We start from the raw sequence: 22,193 nt of genomic DNA on the forward strand, positions 1-22,193 counted from the left end.
TGGGGAAGCTGTGCCTCCCCTGCCTCCCCCGACGAGCCGCCCCTGCTTTCAAGAGCCTCAAAAAAATCAGAAACTGGTAAAACATCTGCTATAATATTATTACATATTTGTGTTGAATAGCTAGTTGAATGCAGCTGAATAGAGTTTTTTTTTTTTGGTAACACTTTACTTGAAGGGGTGTGCATAAGACTGACATGACACCTTCATACTCATGACATGACACATGTCATGAATATGAAGGAGGTTTTATGCATGTTTATGACAACTGTCATTAAGTGTCATTCACTCAGTTATGTCATTTTTAATGCAAATATGACATTATTTGACCTAACCCTAACCTAACCCTACCCCTACCCGTACCCCTAACCATAGCCCATAACAAAGGCATCTCAAACAATGTCATCTTTGCATTAAAAATTACATAACTGAGCGAATGACACTTAATGACAGTTGTCATAAACATGCATAAAAAACCTTCATATTCATGACGTGTCATGTCATGATTATGTAGGTGTCATGTCAGTCTTATGCACACCCCTTCAAGTAAAGTGTAACCTTTTTTTTTTTTTGCATCCAGATGGTGTCGGTATGACATCTACTAGCCAGATCTTGAGCGCTTGGATGACACTTTTGTGAGCAACCTGAGTTCCCATTCTCATTCCCCTTCTCTCCTCTCATGTTTCACTGTCTTCTCAATAAAAATGGTAAAAACACTGAAGGTTGCAAAGGGTATGACAATAACAGCCACCTTCAAAACACCTCATCAATGTACCTTATAACAAGATACGTGTTCAGAATATATGTTGAATTAGTTTTAGTATTTTTCTAAATCCGTTAGCAATTTTTCATTTTATTTTTAACTGTTAAAGGGATAGTTTACCCCCAAAAATGTTAATTCTGTTTTATTAATTAAAAACAGTGTCATTTAATTATTTGCTCACCCTCAATTTGTTCCAAATCTGTATGAATTTCTTCTGCTGAACACAAGAGAAGGTTTGGAACAACTTGAAGATGGGTAAATGATGACAGAATTTTCATTTTTGAGTGAACTATCCCTTTAAGCATAAATCTCGCAAAAGTTTGAGAGGCTTATGCTTAAAACAAATGATCAAATACAACTTTCTAATGGGGTACATGTTGTTTTAAGAAAACTGTATATATAAGAATTATATTTATACAGTATGCTTAAAGGAACACTCCACTATTTTTGAAAATAGGCTCATTTTCCAAGTACACGATGTAACTACAGAGGAGTCAAGTTTTAAATAGGAAAAATACAGAAACTCTGTGGTCATTTTTGAGCGAGATGCTAACGGTCTAATCAGATTCAATGATCTATGCTAAGCTACAGCTAAAAGTGCTACCGCCAGACCCGGAGATCGGCTGAATGGATTAGAAAACGGTAAAACTCAACTGTTTAACTCTAGGGGAGTTGGAAAATGAGCCTATTTTCAAAAATAGTGGAGTGTTCCTTTAAGAAATGGCTTTTTTGCAGTTGAGGCTTTTATAATTTTATGATCATGTTCTTGCTGTGTACTTTAGATCCTTTCGGCCTTTAGCAGTTGGGTCTCCTGAGCTAAAAGATGTTTTCTTCATCATCTTTTTTTTTCTTGGTATGTAGGATTATATTGTTTTGAAGGCTAGGCTACATTTCTTAACTCCCAGTTACCATTTAGAAAATCAGTAACCTAATAAAAAAATAAAAAAATAAAATTATAATAATAAAAATAAAAAAAACCTTAAGATAAGTAGAGAAAAAGGGTGGAATCATCCTGTGAAATCCCACCAGCACTTCTTCTTGTCTGTAGAAGAAAGGATGAGATCATAAAGCAAATGTTTAACACACACACTCCGCAGGTTGGAGCAGTGCAACTATCAGTATGAGGGGGAAATCGCTGTCATTACGCAAAGAGTGGAAACACATGCTAGTTTTTGCACTTTGCTTTTTCCCTTTTTTTCCAGAATCACACTGATGAGCTTGTGTTGTTGTGGAAACCTAATGTGAGAACGTGAGAGACTAAATTTCAAGTGTGTTGATAAATTCTTAAGAGGCTTCATATGAGTCTTGCCAAGAGGAAACGCTTATAGAAATGAGGCCCTTTGCATATGTTCACTCCATTGGTTATGTGTGCTTCGTGTTTGCTTTCAGCTCATGAGTAGTTTCAAATGGGTTTAAAATGTGTGCAAATCTAAACAGGACTAAGGACTGTGAATAAAATGGCTACCATTCCGGTAAAAACAACAATCAGTCTTTATATGAAATATAGTGAGAAACACTTATGTACTTAAATCCTCATAGTCGTAGTTTACATGAAAGGCCCTTCATCACAGCACTAACTGTTGGGTAAGAGGTAGAATGAGGAGCTGAAAAGCTGTGCACTCAATGAACTGAAGCGCATACGAAATTCACATAAAGATACGCTCTAGTAATCCCTTTAATATATCCCTTCAGTTATGGCCCTGTGAACTTTAGGAAATACGCTCTCTTAGCATATTCTTTTCACACTTCTTTTCACATAAAAATATACTTTCATTTCTTACTGATTTAATGTTTTTATATACCTCATTTTATATGTAAAACCTTAATATCATAGCATTATTTATGCAATTGTAATTGGTGTGTAAATGCATTCATGCCATCTCTGAGCTGCATTAAACAGACTTAAACAGTTAAAGACAACTAAATGTCACTTCAGATGCAGCAGTGTAAAGATGGCCTAAATGTTTCATTTTAGTAGCTAATTATTCCCCAGTCGTTTTTGTGGTCTGGAAGCATATTTGGAAAAAAAAGCCACTTGCATTAATAGTTGAAGTAATTGCATGACACACTGCTTGAAGTAAGTCATTTTCAAATATCTAAACTGTAAATGAATCTGAGATCAGGCTGAGGCTCTAAAGAAGTGCAATGTGACATATGAGAATGCCACCATCATTTTTATGTGTGCATGCATAACCCTCACATTCTCAAATGTTCTTTATTTGGCCAACAAGAGCTGAAGGTGGCAGTCTCTTTGATCAGTTCACATGGTGCATAGCGTTGGTTTTGATTTCTTTGAGCAGTGATATTTATTTATGCAGCTTTGTCTTCCCTGTAGCCTTCCAGCAGGCTGACGGAGCAGAGTCTGTTTATTAGTTCTGGATTCACAAGAATGTGCAACACTGGCTTTGGGGACTAAACAAGACAGTGGGCTATTTTCAGAATGACATTGCAGTAATAGTTCATCACTAGCAAAATTTTAGGCAGGAAACACAAACCAACTTTACAATCAAGTCCTATTTTCATAGACCAGGGCTGCGTTTCCCCAAAAGCATCATAAGCGTAAATAGAAGGCATTGGTGCCAATGGTTTCAATCTACTTAGGCTTACAATGCTTTTGGGGAGACACGGCCCTGGTCTATGAAAATGGGTCTTGCTTGTAAAGTTGGTTTGTGTTTCCTGCCTCCTGTTTTATAGCGGTTTAAGGGATACAGGTCTCCCCAAAATAAACTTTGGCATTATTTACTTTAAACGTATGCTCCTTTCAAACAGAAATTATTTTATTATAATATAGAGATATTTAGATATTTAATATGGTCCACTTTTGTGATGCTTTAATTCAGCTTTTTGTCATTTTCGGAGCTTGACAGCCACTTGTCGCCATTGAATCCCATTGTATGGAAAAGAGCAGCATCAGCATTCTTATAAACCTTTCCTTTTGCGTCCCACAGAAGAAAAAGTAATATACATTTGAAAAAAAGAAGTATAATAATAATAATAATAGATTTATTTTATTTTATTTTTATCAATTTATAACGAATACAGATTTTTTTCTAGTTATGCCAAGTTCTAAAATATTTTATTGGGTAGAAAATAAATATTTTAATAGCATATTAATAATTATCCAGTAAATCACAAATGACTGAAAAAGTCATGTACATTTTTTTTGTTTAAAAATAGTGAAATCCCTAAAGAACATTCAGCTCTTCTAGAATCCTGAAATTTAAATGACACAAGCTATGAATGTCTGTGGAAAGAGGTGGGCCATGGAGTCTAAATGGTTGAGAACCCCTGTCTTAGAATTAATTTTTTAATGGATACCCAAGAGGTTTCAGAAAGCTCAGAGGGAATGTGTAGCCTCCCCTGCACTTCCTCTGAATGAGTGGATGTGTCACCGGTGGAGAGGAAACAGGAGTGCTGGGAATAATGCTATGGTGTGGCACAGACTTGAGAGAAAGACCAAGAAAGCAAAATAGTGTAAAAACAAAGAGAATGAGGTTGTAAATTGAGATGAAAGAAAGCACAGTGGAAAGAGGGGAAAGCTTTCAAAATCAGGTGGAAGAAAAACATGTGGATAATTAGGGTAGTACAGGGGAGAAAAGAAAGAACGAAAAAAAATATTTGAACACAGAGAGTTATAGTGTTAAAACTGCAAATATATTCATAATGTCTGCAGCTGACTGAATGAACTGAGCTCTGTTTCCTCGTACACATTCATGATAACACTGACTGACTTCTTACTCAATGCTCTCTTACTCAACTGTAATAACAACACTCTGTCCTGTGAACATGATGCTTTTAATAATGTTGGGTATGATTATAGAGGCCATATTATGAGTTGTTATGGATCTCAAGTAATAATAATAATAATAATAATAATAATAACAAATATTTTATAAGAATATTACATATATTAGAATAAGTAATTTTATAAGAGGCATACAATATTAGTATTACTAGTGTTGTTATTATTTAATAAAATATTGACATGATTAAATTTCTTAAAAGGATATTAAATAATTGTAATAATTTATTGTTATTAAATCAGAATATTGACATTATTAAATTTATTAAAATGATGATGATTAATAATAATAAAATAATGATTAAAATAGACACATAAATTATCAAATTATATAATAAATATTTTATAAGAATATTAATAATATATAGGATCATAAATCATGTATCATAAATACTTTTTATATTACTCCAAAAGATAATTTATATGACATGAATGAATGAATGAATGAATGAATGAATGAATTTGTTCATTCATTCATTCATCGCTATTTATTATTTATTAATACATTTATTAAAAATGCAGGTTCCACTTTTCCAGGACCAATTCTCACTATTAACCAGCTGCTTATTAGCATGCATATTACTAGAATATTGGCTGTTTATTAGTACTTATGAAGCACATTTTAATGCCTTATTCTGCATGACCATATTTTACATCCCTTTTTAATCCTGCAAATAACAAATATACTTTACTAACTATTAATAAGCAGTAAATTAGGAGTTTATTGAGGTAAAAGTTTTAGTTAAAGGGGTCATATGATGCGATTTCAAATTTTCCTTTCTCTTTGGAGTGTTACAAGCTGATTGTGCATAGATAAGATCCCTGAAGTTGCAAAGACTAAAGTCTCAAAACCAAAGAGATATTCTTTATTAAAGTTAAGACTCTGCCACGCCCCCCTAAAACGGCTCGTTCTAACACGCCCCCCACATATCTACCTCACTACACTCTTAAAAATAAAGGTGCTTCAAAAGGTTCTTCAAGCGATGCCTGAATATGATTTCCGTATGTGATATGACCCTGCTGGAGCTGAAGCTGCTCATGTGAGGGTGCAGCTGGCTTTGTGATTAAAGTTGTTGTGGTCAGTGCATGTCCGCTCAAAGAGATCCGGTTTATTGGCTAGGATGGGACTGTGAAGTTCCTGCGGTAGCAAGAGGAGAAATATCTGGAATTTTTGGGGGGAAACAAGTAAAATATATTGCCAAACAAAACCATTTTAAAGAACAGTCTTGACAAGTATGTAGACGCCATCTATTGTTTGTATCACTGGACACCTATGCTCAGCCTCAGACGAGCCACACAGACTGATGCTGAGACAGACAGAACCCACTGACTGGCCACAAACTCTGGAAGTCAGTGTTTCTCAGTGTTTTATCAGTCCACATTCATGCACCTTGTTTTGTTAGACAATTAATATTTTAGGCTATTTGGTGCAAACAACTTGTTTGAGCATAGAGAATGTTTTGTTTGGTGGTGAGAAATGATGAATTACTTTACTATCCTTATATTTATATTATATTTTTCAGGTTCAGTTATGACAAAAAATATATATATTATTCATATATACATATAATTACTTTAATATATACAGTACAGTTGTGCTCAAAATTATTCATACCCTTGGTAAACATGATCAAAGGAGGCTGTGAAAATAAGTCTGCATTGTTTATCCATTCTTTTTTTTTTTAAATCTAAACTGTAATTGAAATAAAGAAAACGTGAAAGTGGGGAAAAAAATTTATATTTATGAAATAAATATTTTTCTCTAATACACAATGGCCACAATTATTGGTACACCTAGAAATTCTTATATGATTAAAATGTCTCTGAAGTATATTCCAATTCATATTTGCATTATTTTTATCATGCCAGCGTGACTAGGAACATGAAATGATCCAACCATGGCGTCCTGTTTCACAGGAATATAAATATGATGAATACAAAGGCCAAATTCTCTTAATCATCCATCACAATGAGTAAAATCAAAGGAATATATTTCTGATGTGCAGCAAAAGTTTGTTGAACTTTACAAATGAGAAAGTGGCTGTAAGAAAATAGCTAAAGCATTGAAAATCCCCATTTCCACCATCAGGGCAATAATTAAGAAGTTCCAATCAACAGAAAATGTTACAAATCTGCTTGGAAGAGGATGTGGGTCTATTTTGTCTTAAAGCAAGGTGAGGAGGAGAGTTTGAGTGGCCAAAGACTCTCCAAGAATCACAGCTTGGAGAACTGCAAAAGATAGTTGAGTCTTGGGGTCAGAAAGCCTAAAAAATAATCAAACAGCATCTACATCACCACATGTTCACTGTAAAAAATAAATAGTTGAGAAAACGTAAAAAATAAGGCAACCTGATGCAGTAAGACTTTTGAGCTCTCTCAACAGTAGTTTTTTAGTTCTTCTCCGTAAAGATACTTTGTTTAGCCAACGTAAATTTGTTTGTTCATGCAATGCTGATTGTCTTATTTTACTAATAATATACTTATACTAATAATACTAAAATTCTTGTCACAGCAACAAACTACAATTACTGTTGTTGAGGTATTTTTTTCTGTTTCCTGGATGAAAAAAGAAGAAGAAAAGAATGTGTAAAAAGTCACCACGTTATCAATTTAATGTTTATTTACGAATGACAAACAGTAAATTGTTATAGAATCCTTAATGGATAACTTAGTCTAATGCGTAGACAATATTGACTTTGTTTATATCAAATCTTACAAGACTAAGATATCCAGGAAATGGATATAAGTGGTTGAACATACAGTACTTTATGCCTCAAACCTCAAGAACAGTTAAAAGATGAGCTCCTTACATCACAGTACAACAAATAACTAACAATAATGACAAAACAACAGCAAAAATGTTCAGCAAACTGCAAAACAATAATCCTATAACAGTAAGTGCATAATTTATTCATGCTGAAATGCATGCTGGGAACTCGCACCGCCTTAACATTTCAACAATATGAAATTATTTGTTCAGACAACTGTGTTTGACTAGTTGGGACAACATTTGGGGTAATTTTGTTGGGGTAATGTCTGACAAGGGTTTTATGTAGTTTCAAGAAAATAGCATTTTTTAGTATTTGAGACTCAAAAGGTTTCGTAAACTGGAAAATATGCAGTTGCATTTTTTTACAGTGCTGTTTTGGAATGCTACAAGAAAAATCTAGAAAAGAAAATGCTCCAGCATATTCATTTGCTAGACACTACTGGAACCTCAAACGGGTTTCGTTGGTGTTCAGATGAAACCAAAAAAATGAGCTTTTTAACAGCAAAAACTCAAGATGGGTTTGGTGCACAAAGGGGTAAAAAGTACCCCATGTGTTCAGTGAAATATACTGCTGTATCTTTAATGTTGTGGGCCTATTTTTCCAGAGATCCTGGATATCTTGTTCAGATAGACGGCATCATGGATTCTATCAAATACCAAAAGATAAAAAATTAAAAACTGACTGTCAATGCTAGAAATTTTCTAATGGGCTGTGGTTGGATCGTCCAACAGGGCAATGCTCCACAAACAAAAATCATAATCAAAACAAAAATGGGTCACTGAGAACAAAACCAAGCTTATAGGTGAAGACTCAGAGCAGTTATCTTGGCAAATAAAGGTTACAAAAAGTATTGAATAAAAGGGTATAAATAATTGCGGCCAATATGTATTCGAGAAAAATATGTATTTCATAATGAGATTTCTTCATATTACAAATTTTTTTGTAGAAACGGTCATACTTTTTTTTCAGGATCCTTTGATAAATAGAAAGTTCAAAAGAACAGCATTTATTTGAAATAGAAATCTTTTAAAAACATTATAAATGTCTTTACTGTCACTCTTGATCAATTTAATGCACCCTTGCTGAATAAAAGTATTAATTTTTCTTATTTCATATATAAATATTAATTTACTGTATATATTTAGTATAGTATAGTATAGTATAGTATAGTATAGTATAGTGCTATCCATCTACTTACAAAACAAATTGTCACTGGTTTGTTTTCGTGATTGCTTGCTTCATTCCTATCATCTCACACGATATTTAACCAGCCTAAACAAGTTGTTTTTCAGCAAGTCAGCCAGCTGGAGCTGGAGTTCCCAAACCCCTCTTTTAAACCATCGACACATACCAGCTAACTACCTTGGTCTGGTTTGTGCTGCTTCTAGGACCCGAAGTAAACAGCTTGTTCTTTCTCTTCATTCATGCAGCTAAAGTGCCTCCCTAATGTTAATTCCCTAAACACCCACATTTCCACGGAGTCCTGCTAATCAATCAAGGCACCATACAAGATGTGGGAAAAAAGCAAGAAAGGACAAAATAACTCTTTCCATTTTATTCTGACCTGTCAGCATTAGCGAACTTTCGGTAGCTGTTACAGTCAAGAAGTTTGATTGAAATTAACACCAAATATTTTTATATTTACAACCTCGGTGAGACTTTATGTACTGTCTGAGCTGTCAAAATAAGCCTGAATGTTTTCACACAGGGCTTTACTGGACGGCCAGTGTCCTGCTCTTTTTCATACCCTGCAGACGTTACCTAGGCTAGTGATCAAGGCTTGCATTAGCGAGCCGGGCCGGGATGGACGGAGGAGAAAAATTTGTTTACTTTCCAGTCTGCCGTCAAAACGCTGATGCCATCATCAGAAATGTCTGGCTCCGGCATCGTTCCTGTCCATCAGCCAGACCAGCTCCACCCTTATTAGACGCACACACACACACATGTACACAAACTGTTTACCTCTGTCCCCGGCCCCTCACATCCCACCCCATTTGTTTGTCTGAATTCATCCGTGAGCCAGCCTTCAGATGTGATAAACCGTTAATAATGCATTTAAGTCACACCGACAAAACATGCCTTTGTTGGTCAAAGACAGAGGCTTCTTTGATTGGCCAAACCTTCGTTCAAATGTCCACCCCTGTGGGATGTGAGGACGTGAGGTCTCTTTGAGTGGACAGAGGATGGTGTAATATGTGTGTGTGTGTGAGGGTGAGGTGCGTTTCTCCATCAAAGTGGTCTCTTTATGTACTTCAGCAATGTGGACCAACCTTGTGTACGGTCTACAAAGCAAGCATAAACTCACTCCAATGACATCCATTTGCCTAGATAGTTATTAATCGTGGCACTTATTAAACTAACATGACGCAGTTTTAAATCACTCTGAGTGACTGAGCTAAAATGTCCCGTTGAAGGATCGCATAAAGTAAATCCTCTTTGTCAGATCATTCGAAAGTGCGTGCCAGAAACAGTGTGTTTGCTGTGAAAAGAGACTAAAACATGAGGTCAGGTTACTTTTATTTATATAAGGCTTTATTAAATACATAGTAGTATTTTTAGTAATAAACAGGATAAATGATGCAAACCTCAAATATGAGATACATTCTGCTGTAAAGCAGCTCTGAAAAGACAATAGTGTGATTATTCAGCTGCAGTCAGTTCAGTGTTGGTTCAGTCCGGTTCAATAACTGTAGTTGTAAGTTCATCAATTATAAAACAAATATGTCTTACACAACCATTGAGGGATTTTAACCAAAATATATTGCAGACATTTCATGAAGACTCTAAAGTATCATACCAACTTGTGGAAAATTGGCATCTGATATCACCTTTAAAAGATAGATTTTGACTTGTTAAAATGTTTATTGCTCTTGTGCTAGGCCTAGACTTTCAAACATATCCATTATAAAATCCATTAAAAATATACATTTTTAAATCTTAAAAAATACAACAAAATTATTAATTAATAAATAAAAAGATAATCTAAACAAAGACAGAAATAAAGATTTCAGTACATCCTGTGTGAAAATGAAAGAAAAATTCTGATAGCTTTTCATGTAAACAAAGCATTTGATACAATGGACAATGCGCATTTATGTTTTTATATTGTACATATATTGTAAAAAACTGCATGTATTTATATCTGTAATTAATTTCTGCAATTACATTTATAATTACACTGTTGACCCATCCCTTACACCTTAAACCTACCCATACCTCCAAACCTGTCCCTAACCTTACCCACCTCAATAGAAGCAAAATTATTTTGCAATACTATATGAACACAATAAGTCCATAGAAGTTAAGGCCACCTTATATAAATGGGGGTCCAAAAACAAAACAAAGCAATAGCAATCAGGATAAAAACAAACCTGACTAGAAAATGTAACTTTTTTATGAAGTGATGATTTCGTTTGAATCTGTTTTATGTGAATTTTATAAAATCATATGATTTTTTTTTTAAGCAAGCATGATGGTCCACCCTTAAACTTGACTATCAGTGGGGCACAAGCAAACATAAAATATATGAATGAGAATGAATATGAAACAGCCACCAATTTGCTAAAACTTAAAATAGTAACGAATTGCAGCGAGACTGTGTTGGTAAATATATGAGCATATGAGCAGAATATGTATATTTATTATGTGTCATTTCCAATCAGGATTGTGAAAGTATAAAGTATACAGCGGGTAAAATAAGTATTGAACACGTCACCATTTTTCTCAGTAAATATATTTATAAAGGTGCTGTTGACATGAAATTTTCACCAGATGTCGGCAACAACCCAAGCAATTCATACAGACAAAGAAACAAAACAAATAAATTCAGAAATTAAGTTTTGTGTAATAAAATGGAATTATAATTTTATAATTATAAAATTTACCTGTGTCATTCCATTTTATTACACATGACTTCATTTCTTAATTTCTATTTGTTTTGTTTTGTTTTCTTTGTATGTATGGATTACTTTGATTGTTATCGACATCTGGTGAAAATTTCATGTCAACAGCACCTTTAGAAATATATTTACTGAGAAAAATAGTGATGTGTTCAATACTTATTTTACCCGCTGTATATATTTAGGATGCATGAAATTGTAGCTATCAGATTAGCTTTAGCAAGGCCATTTTATTCTAACAATTTTTCAAATATCATTTCCCCCATCATTATTTCTATCACAGAATGAAATTAAAGATAATACCTCATATGTAATGGGGTTGGAAATGTCACATACAGTTCTGAGATGATCTTGTAATTGAGGCACCTAAAATATAACCTCTGTTACCCTGGGGGTGGAGTGCTGTGGTATAGGGGCTCAAGATGGCAACTAGTCGGCTGGTTTGAGCTGGTTTGAGGAGGAACCCATATCCATATCTTATCACACTACCACCTTAATGCTGTAGGGAGAGGAGGAGTGCTGTAACAAGGGCTTCATTGTAACACCGTCAGTTTAAACCAAATAGAGTTGTGCAGGGGAGGTGACAGAAAAATCCTACATTTTAGTAAATTCACAAAAAAAAAAATTGTCCACATCACTTACTTTTACTCACCCCAATATGAGGCATTCTTTGTGCTTGACATTAATCTACACAGCTTTAACATGGTGCAGATACCGTAAAGGTAGGAAAGTGTAGTAACATTTGAGATAAATAGTGTAAAACGAAATAAATAAATAGAGTTACAGACGTTACAACAAAAAGTTTTGAAATGGATCAGTTTAGTGAGCCTTTTTACAAAAACAAAACAAAAATGTTTTTTTTTGATACATCAGGCTTTTATGGCTTATATAAAATAAAGATAATAAGATAATGCATTTTAAAAGAGAATATTGTTTCAGATTTTCTAATTCATTTTTTTTTACATCTAATTCAATGTGTTACTTGCCTTTTCAATATAATTGTTTATGAAATTGACTAGCAATTTCCAAGTGAAAATTGTTTCTACACCATTTTTTTCCCAGTGAGTATTGAGCTTACACTCCAGGAGAAAAAAAGCTCCTTAGTTTTATTCGTATGAATATTTACTGTATATGGCCAAAAAATAAGATGAAATTCTACTATAATGAAAATCGATGAAGTTTTTTTTTATAACTTTATAACAGACTGTTTACATAAAATGCATATAAATATCATCTGTCACTCTATATCTCCTAATGATATATAGTTTTACCATCAAAGCTCTGTAGTTTTTATCGTCGAGGCAAAACATATAATGCAATGCAGTACAATGATGATTGGGAAATGAACAAATAACCGTTCCTCGAAAACCTTGTGTTATATTTGATACTCACATTTTAACACAATTTTTCTAATAAACAATGTATGGATAATCCAGTAAACCTAAATTGCTTCGGTCCAGTAAGTGTTCATCTTGAAATATTACTAACAACATTATTCTCATGTTAACTTTATAAACCATTAAACATTTTAACAGCAAAAAGACACGTGAACCACAATCTGAAAGTGGATGTTTTTACAGTTATACTAAAAGGCTTTATAGATAAACTCTCATGTAGTAGATTGTGTACAACAGGTTTTCAGCAAAGTTTTGACCATGCCTTAGAAATTATGTAGCAAATATTATGCAGCTTTATAGGGTTAATCACACAGATCTTCTTTAGTGGTTTCACCAGCCACCAGCCACCACTGACTAATTACTATAATTCTCCTCAGTTGTTTTCCTCAGCACTGCTGTAAAGTACTGTTGAGGATCGGTAGGTTAACCAAGGCAAGTGTTGTGGGTATTCCCCTGTGATGGAGGCCCTGTAGAAGGGCAGCGCGCTCTTATCTCGCTCTGTGTGGGAGGCGATTAGTGGAGCGTCTGACAGCTTGCCGGGTTCTCCGGACTCCAACTCCGCCTATGGTTCAGCCTTGATAATTATCCACCAAACTGAGACCAAACCAGCACGTCCCATCTCAGACCAGTGTGTCTGTCGACTGCATTGCTGTATAATGTGTGTGTGTAAGTTAGTCAATGGCACTTTGCAGCACAAATATAGAACTACGCTATTAAGCTGTGGGAAAAATGTATAATTGTGAATGAATCGACCACATCCTGCTTAAGCTGTTTTTGGTGTCCTGTGCTCTAACCTGATAGCCCTCTGTGTAGCCGCATTGTTTGTTTTACAAACGTGCCCTTTTATGGGCTGCACTTGCGCTGCTGAATTATTTCCTCAGTCTTCTATTACAAGCCCCAAATGAATACAAGTCCCTTATGAAAATACACTGATACTGTATGCTCACACGCTCAGACTTGTACATTTTTCCGACATATAGTTGTAGTGCTTACAATCCCCTTAATTTTATCAGTATACTAAGTACAAATATGCAACATTTAGTTCCGGTTCTCTAATCTGATTGGCTGTTACATGAGTGCTGATATTTAGACATTTCACTGTTTGTCCATGTTTGCGGCATTCCAGATCAGAATATGAGAGCGGAGGGAAGTGGATTTTTTTAGAGCTGTCAAAGTTTTCTGTTTAATTAATATATTTTTATATTAATTAAATATGTTGCAATGCAATACAATAATTTACTGACACATTAAAAACCAACTCGGCATATAGTTTTGTAGAAAAAAAAAAACGTTATAAATTAAAATATACTCTATTGTTTAAACGTTTGGGGTCAGTAATGCTTTTATTCAGTAAAGAAGCATTACATTTATTTAAAGTGACAGTAAAAATTTCTCTATTTATCAAAGAATCCTGAAAAAAAATATTTTAATTTTAGTTAAAGTTTTAGTAATTTTGTTGTGTGTTTTTGAAATTTCTATTACTTAGTGTATGTGTGTATGGGTATATATATATATGTGCAATATCACTCGAGTATGAGAGCGATACCGGCTCTATATCAGCATGGCTGTGATTAGGCCAGAGGCAATCACAGCCGCTGATATGGAGCCGGTATCGCTCTCGTACTCGAGTGATATTGTGTTTATACAACAGTTCGACGGAACATGTGTGTAATTAAACAAGAAACAACGGAGTGCCTAATAAAACCCTCTTTTGTGCGGAACTACTTCCTTCCGCTACGGATTCAAAGCTCAAGTTGACAGTTAAACATACTTCACTTTTAGAATTCGTATCAAGGGCATGTGCTGCTTCAGTTAGGTTATTAGTGAGAAATAATGAGGTTATAAGAGAGAAACAATGCGGCAAGACGTGCATCCAAATGAGAGAGAGAGAGACCGCGAAGCTAGATCTTCTTATATTAACTAACGTACTCTATGATTAGCTCAGTGAATAATTAAAAAAAAACATAGACCTTGCTAGAACAAGCGGAGTGATATAAAATTGTGAAAGGGCGTTCCTGTAGCTATACTGGTACAATATCTCACGGTTCTCAACCAATCAGATTTGAGAACCAGAACGAACTGTTGTATATATATATATATATATATACCTGTGTGTGTATATATATATATATATTTAAATATGTCTGTAGTTTTATGAAGTTTTTATTTCAGTTTAAATTATTTTAATACATCAGGTTAAACTAAATAAAAATGAGAAATGTGCTTTGTCAACTACCTAAAATATTTATTTATTATTTTTTAAATATATGCTATTATTTCAGTTAATGTTTATTTAATTTCAAGTAAATAAAAAGATTTTATGGTTTTAGTTAATGATAATGTTTTAGTAGAAATTAATTGTTTAAAGCTTGAGTGTTTGAACATTAGTATTGTAAGTGTAATTAAATAAAATTATTATTATTATCAAATATTATATATTTGACCCGAGACCGCAAAACCAGTCATAAGTAGCATGGGTATATTTGTACCAAGAGCCAACACTACATTGTATGGGTCAAAATTATAGATTTTTCTTTTATGCCAAAAATCGTCTCGGTTACGTACATAACCCTCCTTCCCTGATGGAGAGAACGGAGACGTTATGTCGTGACGACATTAGGGGTCGTACTTGGGAGCCTGAATCCTCTCTGATTAAGAGAAAACATCAATGAAATTTGGCTAGTGGATTTTGCATGCTGAGCCACTCCCCGTGCATACGCGTATAAATAGGCGTCAGGTGCATCCACTCATCAGGTTTTATGCTGAGGAGCCAAGAACTCGTCCCTGGCAACCAGTGACGGCTCGAGGTTGTGGCATGGGGACATAGCGTCTCTGTTCCCTCCATCAGGGAGCGAGGGTTACGTACGTAACTGAGACGTTCCCTATCTGTCGGTCGCTACAAATTATGTTGTGACGACATTAGGAGTCTATGGAAAGCACCACAACCTGAAGCCCGTCACAACCCTATAGCATTGCAAGTGTTGACAAGCCGCAGCGTGTCAGACAGGTGCTACGCAAAGGTCGTAACCTTCCCAACTCTTCAGCGCATATTCGCTGACCTTGGAGCCCGAAGGGACCAAAGGTGAGTACATCGCTGCTGGAGACAGCCACGGTTTGGTGACAGAAGGTGCCCCTCCACTCCCCTTGAGGAGAGAGAGGCGGGATCGCAGCGTTGTCATGGACATACACTCACAGTGAGTGCATGAACCATCACGAACGCATCCTCAGCATGCTGGATGGCCAGACACTGAAGACAATGATCGTAGCTGTCAGTAGAAGCCTAACGACCACACCCAAGAGGACATGGCCAGAGCAGCATCTTTAAAAAGACACGAACCGACTGTGATCAGAAACTGCTCTTTTAGATGAAACACCCAGGGGAATTGCTGAGTTAACAGGGACTGAATGTGTCGTAACGCCACCCAGAACAGCCTCTTCTTCCAGCTTACGAGAGAAATCGCCTGGTGAATGTTGAGATTTCTTCATCCACTCAGCTCTGAAGCAAAAGTGTGGATGCACCTTGTTGCGTTAGCTATCTTTAATAACGAGCCAGAAACCAACGTAATGCTCACGTTCAGAACTTTACTCAGGAACTGACATCATACCCCCAGTGTCCCCCCTTTTAGTCCCGTACAGCATCAACATTACACAGAAGGTTCCCTTTATACAACACCTCCCCCTTTTAAGTAAGATGCCCTTTTCTCTTAACATGAAGTACCAATACATCTTGGCAAAACTTTAAACCTTCTGCAACAGATTACATTATCTGGAACACATCCTCATGAACTCTTCTGAAAACACTTTCTCAATAACCAAACCTGGAAAACACAACTTTTGTCAACTTTTTTTTTTCGTTCAATGGGTTCACTCACTACAAATCCAGTCGCTCAGGAGGCCGTGACACCCGGCCTGAAATTGTCACATAAGGTGCTCTACTCTGATCAGTGTTTTGGGATGACTTTGTATCTGTGGTAGAGTGAGTGCCAGTGTCACACTGTTTTGGGTTTGTTACTGTTGTTTCATTGGGTTTTTGATATTGTGGTGGGTGAACTGCCCGCATATGAATGCGGTTTCTCCTGATTAGTCCTTCATCAGTGCGTACGATGTAAGACCTGGGTGTTTGAGCTTGAAGCTTGACGATCCCTTCTGATTTCTCTCTCGGCAGCCACACACTCTGTCCTGGCTGCAGTGTGGGTAAGGGGTAAGGGCTATAATGCTTGTCATACCAGCACTGCTGTCTTTCTTTTGTCCGCTTATCTGTTTTTCTGAACCCCTTAATGCTTGGCCACCAAGGAGTTAGAAAATTTGGGAGCTGTGGTACTGTAGAACGCAGTTGTCTCCCCATGAGGAGTTGAGCTGGGGAATAGCCGTTCTCCAGCGGTGTAGACCTGTATGTCAGCAAAGCTTTTGTTTTCTCACCACCGCCTTTCCAGAGTCCCTTCACAGTAGCTACTGCACGCTCTGCCTCCCCATTTGCTTGTGGGTATCCTGGGCTGCTGGTAATGTGTGTGAATCCATACTCACTGGCAAAGTTCTTAAAAAGTGCACAGCTGTACTGTGGTCCATTATCGGACATAACAGTCTCTGGAATTCCATGGCGACTAAACACATCCTTTAAAGCTGCAATAACAGTGTTGGCTGTAGCACCATTTAAGCTCGCTACTTCAATGTACCGCGAAAAATAATCTACAATCAGACGGTACGTACTCTTCTCCCAGAAAAATAGGTCTGTGCCCACCCGCTGCCATGGTCTCTCTGGCACAGTAGTGGTCAGCAAGGGCTCTCTGTGTTCTGCCCTATACTGTGAGCATATACTGCAGTTCTCCACGAGCTGATTAATGTGCACAGACAGTCCTGGCCATGCACCAGACGGCCTGACGAGCTCTAGCTCGGCACTTGACTATCCCCTGGTGACCCTCGTGTATACTCTGGAGAATTTCTTGTCGCATACTGTGGGGAATTACGATTCTTTGACCCCTTAGAAGCAGCTCTCCAGCCACTGTAAGATTTTCTCTTTCAGGCCAGTATGGGCCCAACTCTGGTGAAAGGTCCTGTTTTTCAGGCCACTCTGTCTCACAATATTGAATGAGTTTAGCACAGATGGGGTCAGCCTTCTGATTCTTGCTTATTGTATTCAGCCTCGTTTCCGTAGCTGGAAGGCTTTGATTTGGATTTGTTTACCCGGCACATGCACTATATCAAAAGTGAACTTCATCAGCCTCAGACGGAACCTCAGTATTCGTGGGGGGAGCTCCTCCAGTGCTTTAGTGCTCAGCAGTGAAAGAAGAGGTTTGTGGTCCGTCTCTAATCTGAATTTCAGGCCAAGGAGGTATGATGACAGCCGTTCACACGCCCAGGTGGCTGCTAAGGCCTCCTTTTCAATCTGTGCATAATGTTTTTCTGTGTTAGACAGACTCCGAGAAATGAATACAACAGGTTTCCATTTACCGTCTGCTTGTTTTTGACTCATTACACCTCCCAAGCCGAATAAAGAGGCATCAGCAGAAACACGTCTCAGCCATTGGGGAATATGATGCCAACACGTGCTGTGAACTCAGTTCTGATTTAAATTTCTGAAAAGCCTCTTTTTGTTGTGCTCCCCAGCACCATTCATTTTTCTCACAGAGCAGATCTTTGAGTGGGCGGGTGTAGGATGCAAGGTGGGGTAAAAACTTACCCAGATAATTTGCCATCCCCAACACTCTTCTCACTCCTTCAACCCCAGTAGGCTCCAACATCTCTAAGATCGCCCTGACTTTATCTGGATCCGGTGCAACACCATCTGCACCGATGCGGTGCCCCAGAAACATGATGCTGTCAGTCGCGAACACGCATTTTTCATTTAAAGTCAAGCCTTCATCTCTCAGTCTCTTAAGAACTCCATACAGTCTGTCGTTGTGCTGCTGCATGTTCTCACCGTAAACTACTATGTCGTCTGCATGACACACAACTCCTTCGCAGTCTTCCAACATCTGCGACATACGACGCTGAAAATGCTCTGGGGCCGAGGAGATACCGAATGGTAGACGATTGAACGCATACCTTCCGTATGGGGTGATGAATGTCGCCAAGAGTGAGCTTTCCTCCGACAACGGAATTTGCCAAAAGCCAGAAGTAGTGTCCAGCTTTGTAAATACTTTAGCCCCAGCAAGCATTGCGAGTGTCTGATCAACAGCTGGGAGGATGTGACGTTCTCTCCGCACCCACTTATTTAGGTGTGTCAAATCCACACACAGCAGAATCTTCCCTTGGGCCTTGGGTACCACCACCATGCCCGCACACCATGGGGTGGGCTGAGACACTTTAGAAATCACTCCCATCTCTTCCATGCGTTTTAACTCCACTCTCACCTTTTCTCTCATCGGCAGGGGCACCCGGCGTGGAGAAGATAAAGCATATGGGACAGCCGCTGGCTCCAACTCGATTTTATATGGCTCCTTTAATTTTCCTAAGCCTGAGAACACAGATGGGTATTTGGCTATAATGTCCTCCTGTTGCTCTTGCACAGTGTGGAGACGCTGTATGAGTGTGAGGGCTTCGATCGCAGGGAGCCCTAATAAGGGCTTCGACAGTCCAACAACTACATAAATATCCTGTTCAGTAGTTTTGTCTTTTATACATAGCTGCCCTCTAAACCACCCCTTCACATCCAGTCTCTGATTACCTGGTCCGAACAGCACTTTTCTGGGCGGCTGCAAAACTCCATGTTTCTTTGTGGAGTAAATGCTGCTCGGAATTGCTGTGACAGCAGCCCCCGTGTCCAGTTTGAAAACTGTATTTTCTCCATTCATCATCATTAGTTCATTCCACCCATCAGTTCCTTGTCGATGCACCTCTCCAAGGAAAGCAAAATTCACCTCCTCATCCTCTAGTTGCCCCTCTGTGATGTTATGGACCCCTTTAGCTGACCTGCATTTTTTTGCAAAATGCCCTTTTCTATGACATCTCCTGCAGTCAGCCTCTCTAGCTGGACATTCTTTCCATGCGTGTTTCACTTAAGCTCAGGGCGTTTTTTGGTATTTTCGCCTAAATTGAACATACTCAAATTCAAATGTTTACCCTACACACATGCAATGGAGGAAATGAAAAAAAATGGTTTCATTGTAAAGAAAACCCTTTGAACTACAAAATATGAGTGTAATTCTTTATAAATAACATTATATACTTTTCAAATATTACTATAAACACAAAAAAAACATAGGCGCTTTTGGAGTTTTAAAAGTAAGTATTTTTTTGAAAATCTGTAATTCAGGTTCTATTAGGCACAACTCTCTGCAATTTACTTTGTTTGATGCCACTAGATGCCAAAAAGTGCCAGAAAAAAGAATCTGAGTGCCAGTGTCACACTGTTTTGGGTTTGTTACTGTTGTTTCATTGGGTTTTTTATATTGTGGTTGATGAACTGCCCGCATATGAATGCGGTTTCTCCTGATTAGTCCTTCATCAGTGCGTACGATGTAAGACCTGGGTGTTTGAGCTTGACGAATGACAGTCCCTTCTGATTTCTCTCTCGGCAGCCACACACTCTGTCCTGGCTGCAGTGTGGGTAAGGGATGTGCCCTATAATGCTTGTCATACCAGCACTGCTGTCTTTCTTTTGTCCGCTTATCTGTTTTTCTGAACCCCTTAATGCTTGGCCACCAAGGAGTTAGAAAATTTGGGAGCTGTGGTAATGTATCAGCGGTTATCATTTGTTTACCCGGCACATGGACTATATCAAAAGTGAACTTCATCAGCCTCAAACGGAACCTCAGTATTCATGGGGGGAGCTCCTCCAGTGCTTTAGTGCTCAGCAGTGAAAGAAGAGGTTTGTGGTCCGTCTCTAATCTGAATTTCAGGCCAAGGAGGTATGATGACAGCCGTTCACACGCCCAGGTGGCTGCTAAGGCCTCCTTTTCAATCTGTGCATAATGTTTTTCTGTGTTAGACAGACTGATGAATACAACAGGTTTCCATTTACCGTCTGCTTGTTTTTGACTCATTACACCTCCCAAGCCGAATGAAGAGGCATCAGCAGAAACACGTCTCAGCCATTGGGGAATATGATGCCAACACGTGCTGTGAACTCAGTTCTGATTTAAATTTCTGAAAAGCCTCTTTTTGTTGTGCTCCCCAGCACCATTCATTTTTCTCACAGAGCAGATCTTTGAGTGGGCAGGTGTAGGATGCAAGGTGGGGTAAAAACTTACCCAGATAATTTGCCATCCCCAACACTCTTCTCACTCCTTCAACCCCAGTAGGCTCCAACATCTCTAAGATCGCCCTGACTTTATCTGGATCCGGTGCAACACCATCTGTACCGATGCGGTGCCCCAGAAACACGATGCTGTCAGTCGCGAACACACATTTTTCATTTAAAGTCACGCCTTCATCTCTCAGTCTCTTAAGAACTCCATGCAGTCTGTCGTTGTGCTGCTGCATGTTCTCACCGTAAACTACTATGTCGTCTTCATGACACACAACTCCTTCGCTGTCTTCCAACATCTGCGACATACGACGCTGAAAATGCTCTGAGGCCGAGGAGATACCGAATGGTAGACGATTGAACGCATACCTTCCGTATGGGGTGATGAATGTCGTCAAGAGTGAGCTTTCCTCCGACAATGGAATTTGCCAAAAGCCAGAAGTAGCGTCCAGCTTTGTAAATACTTTAGCCCCAGCAAGCATTGCGAGGTTCCCACATCTACCACATCCAGATGATTGGCTCTCTACCTTGCTTTTCAGTGTCTTTTGAGATCTCCTGTCTTTTTTGTATATAGCTTCAACCTGTCCCATCGGTTGCTCTCCTCCGCGTAATATTGGCTGTTGTTTTTTCACCGCAGCACTCTGTCTCACTCGCGTGATCGCTTTCTCCAGCGTCAAATCCGCGTCTAACTGTAAGCTCTCTGACAATTTCGCATCGCGGATCCCAACTAAGATCCGATCCCTTATCAAATCTTCCTTCAGGGCTCCGAAATCGCATTGCTCGGCGAGTGAATGAACTGCTGTAATGAATGACTCGACGCTCTCTCCCGGCTCTTGATTCCGCTTGTTGAATCGCGTACTTTCGAAGATAACATTCCGCTTGCTAACGCAGTGTTTATTAAAAGCTTCTGTAACGGCGACATACGATTTCTTCTGTACGTCCGTTAATGGCAACACGTACAATATATCTTCGGCATCATCTCCCGCCGCATACATGAAACTGTTCACTTGATATTCCTCTGGCTGCTTATCCAAGCCTGATGCGATTCTGTAGAGCTCAAAACGCTTCATCCATCTTGTCCATTCACTTATAGTGGCGTGTTCCTTTAATCAGAGAGGATTCGGGCTCCCAAGTATGACCCCTAATGTCGTCACGACATAACTCGTAGAACATTAGAATATAAAGTAAAGATCATGTTCCATGAGGAAAATTTCCTACTGTAAATATATCAAAACTTAATTTTTTATTAGTAATATGCAATGCTAAGGACTTAATTTGGACAACTTTAAAGTCAATTTTCTCAATAGATAGATAGATACTTTTATTCGGACGCATTAAATTTATATATATATATATATATATATATATATACATTCAGA

This window comes from Sinocyclocheilus anshuiensis, unplaced genomic scaffold, assembly GCF_001515605.1.
Source record: "Sinocyclocheilus anshuiensis isolate Anshui unplaced genomic scaffold, SAMN03320099.WGS_v1.1 scaffold1625, whole genome shotgun sequence".
NCBI classification, from domain to species: Eukaryota; Metazoa; Chordata; class Actinopteri; order Cypriniformes; family Cyprinidae; genus Sinocyclocheilus; species Sinocyclocheilus anshuiensis.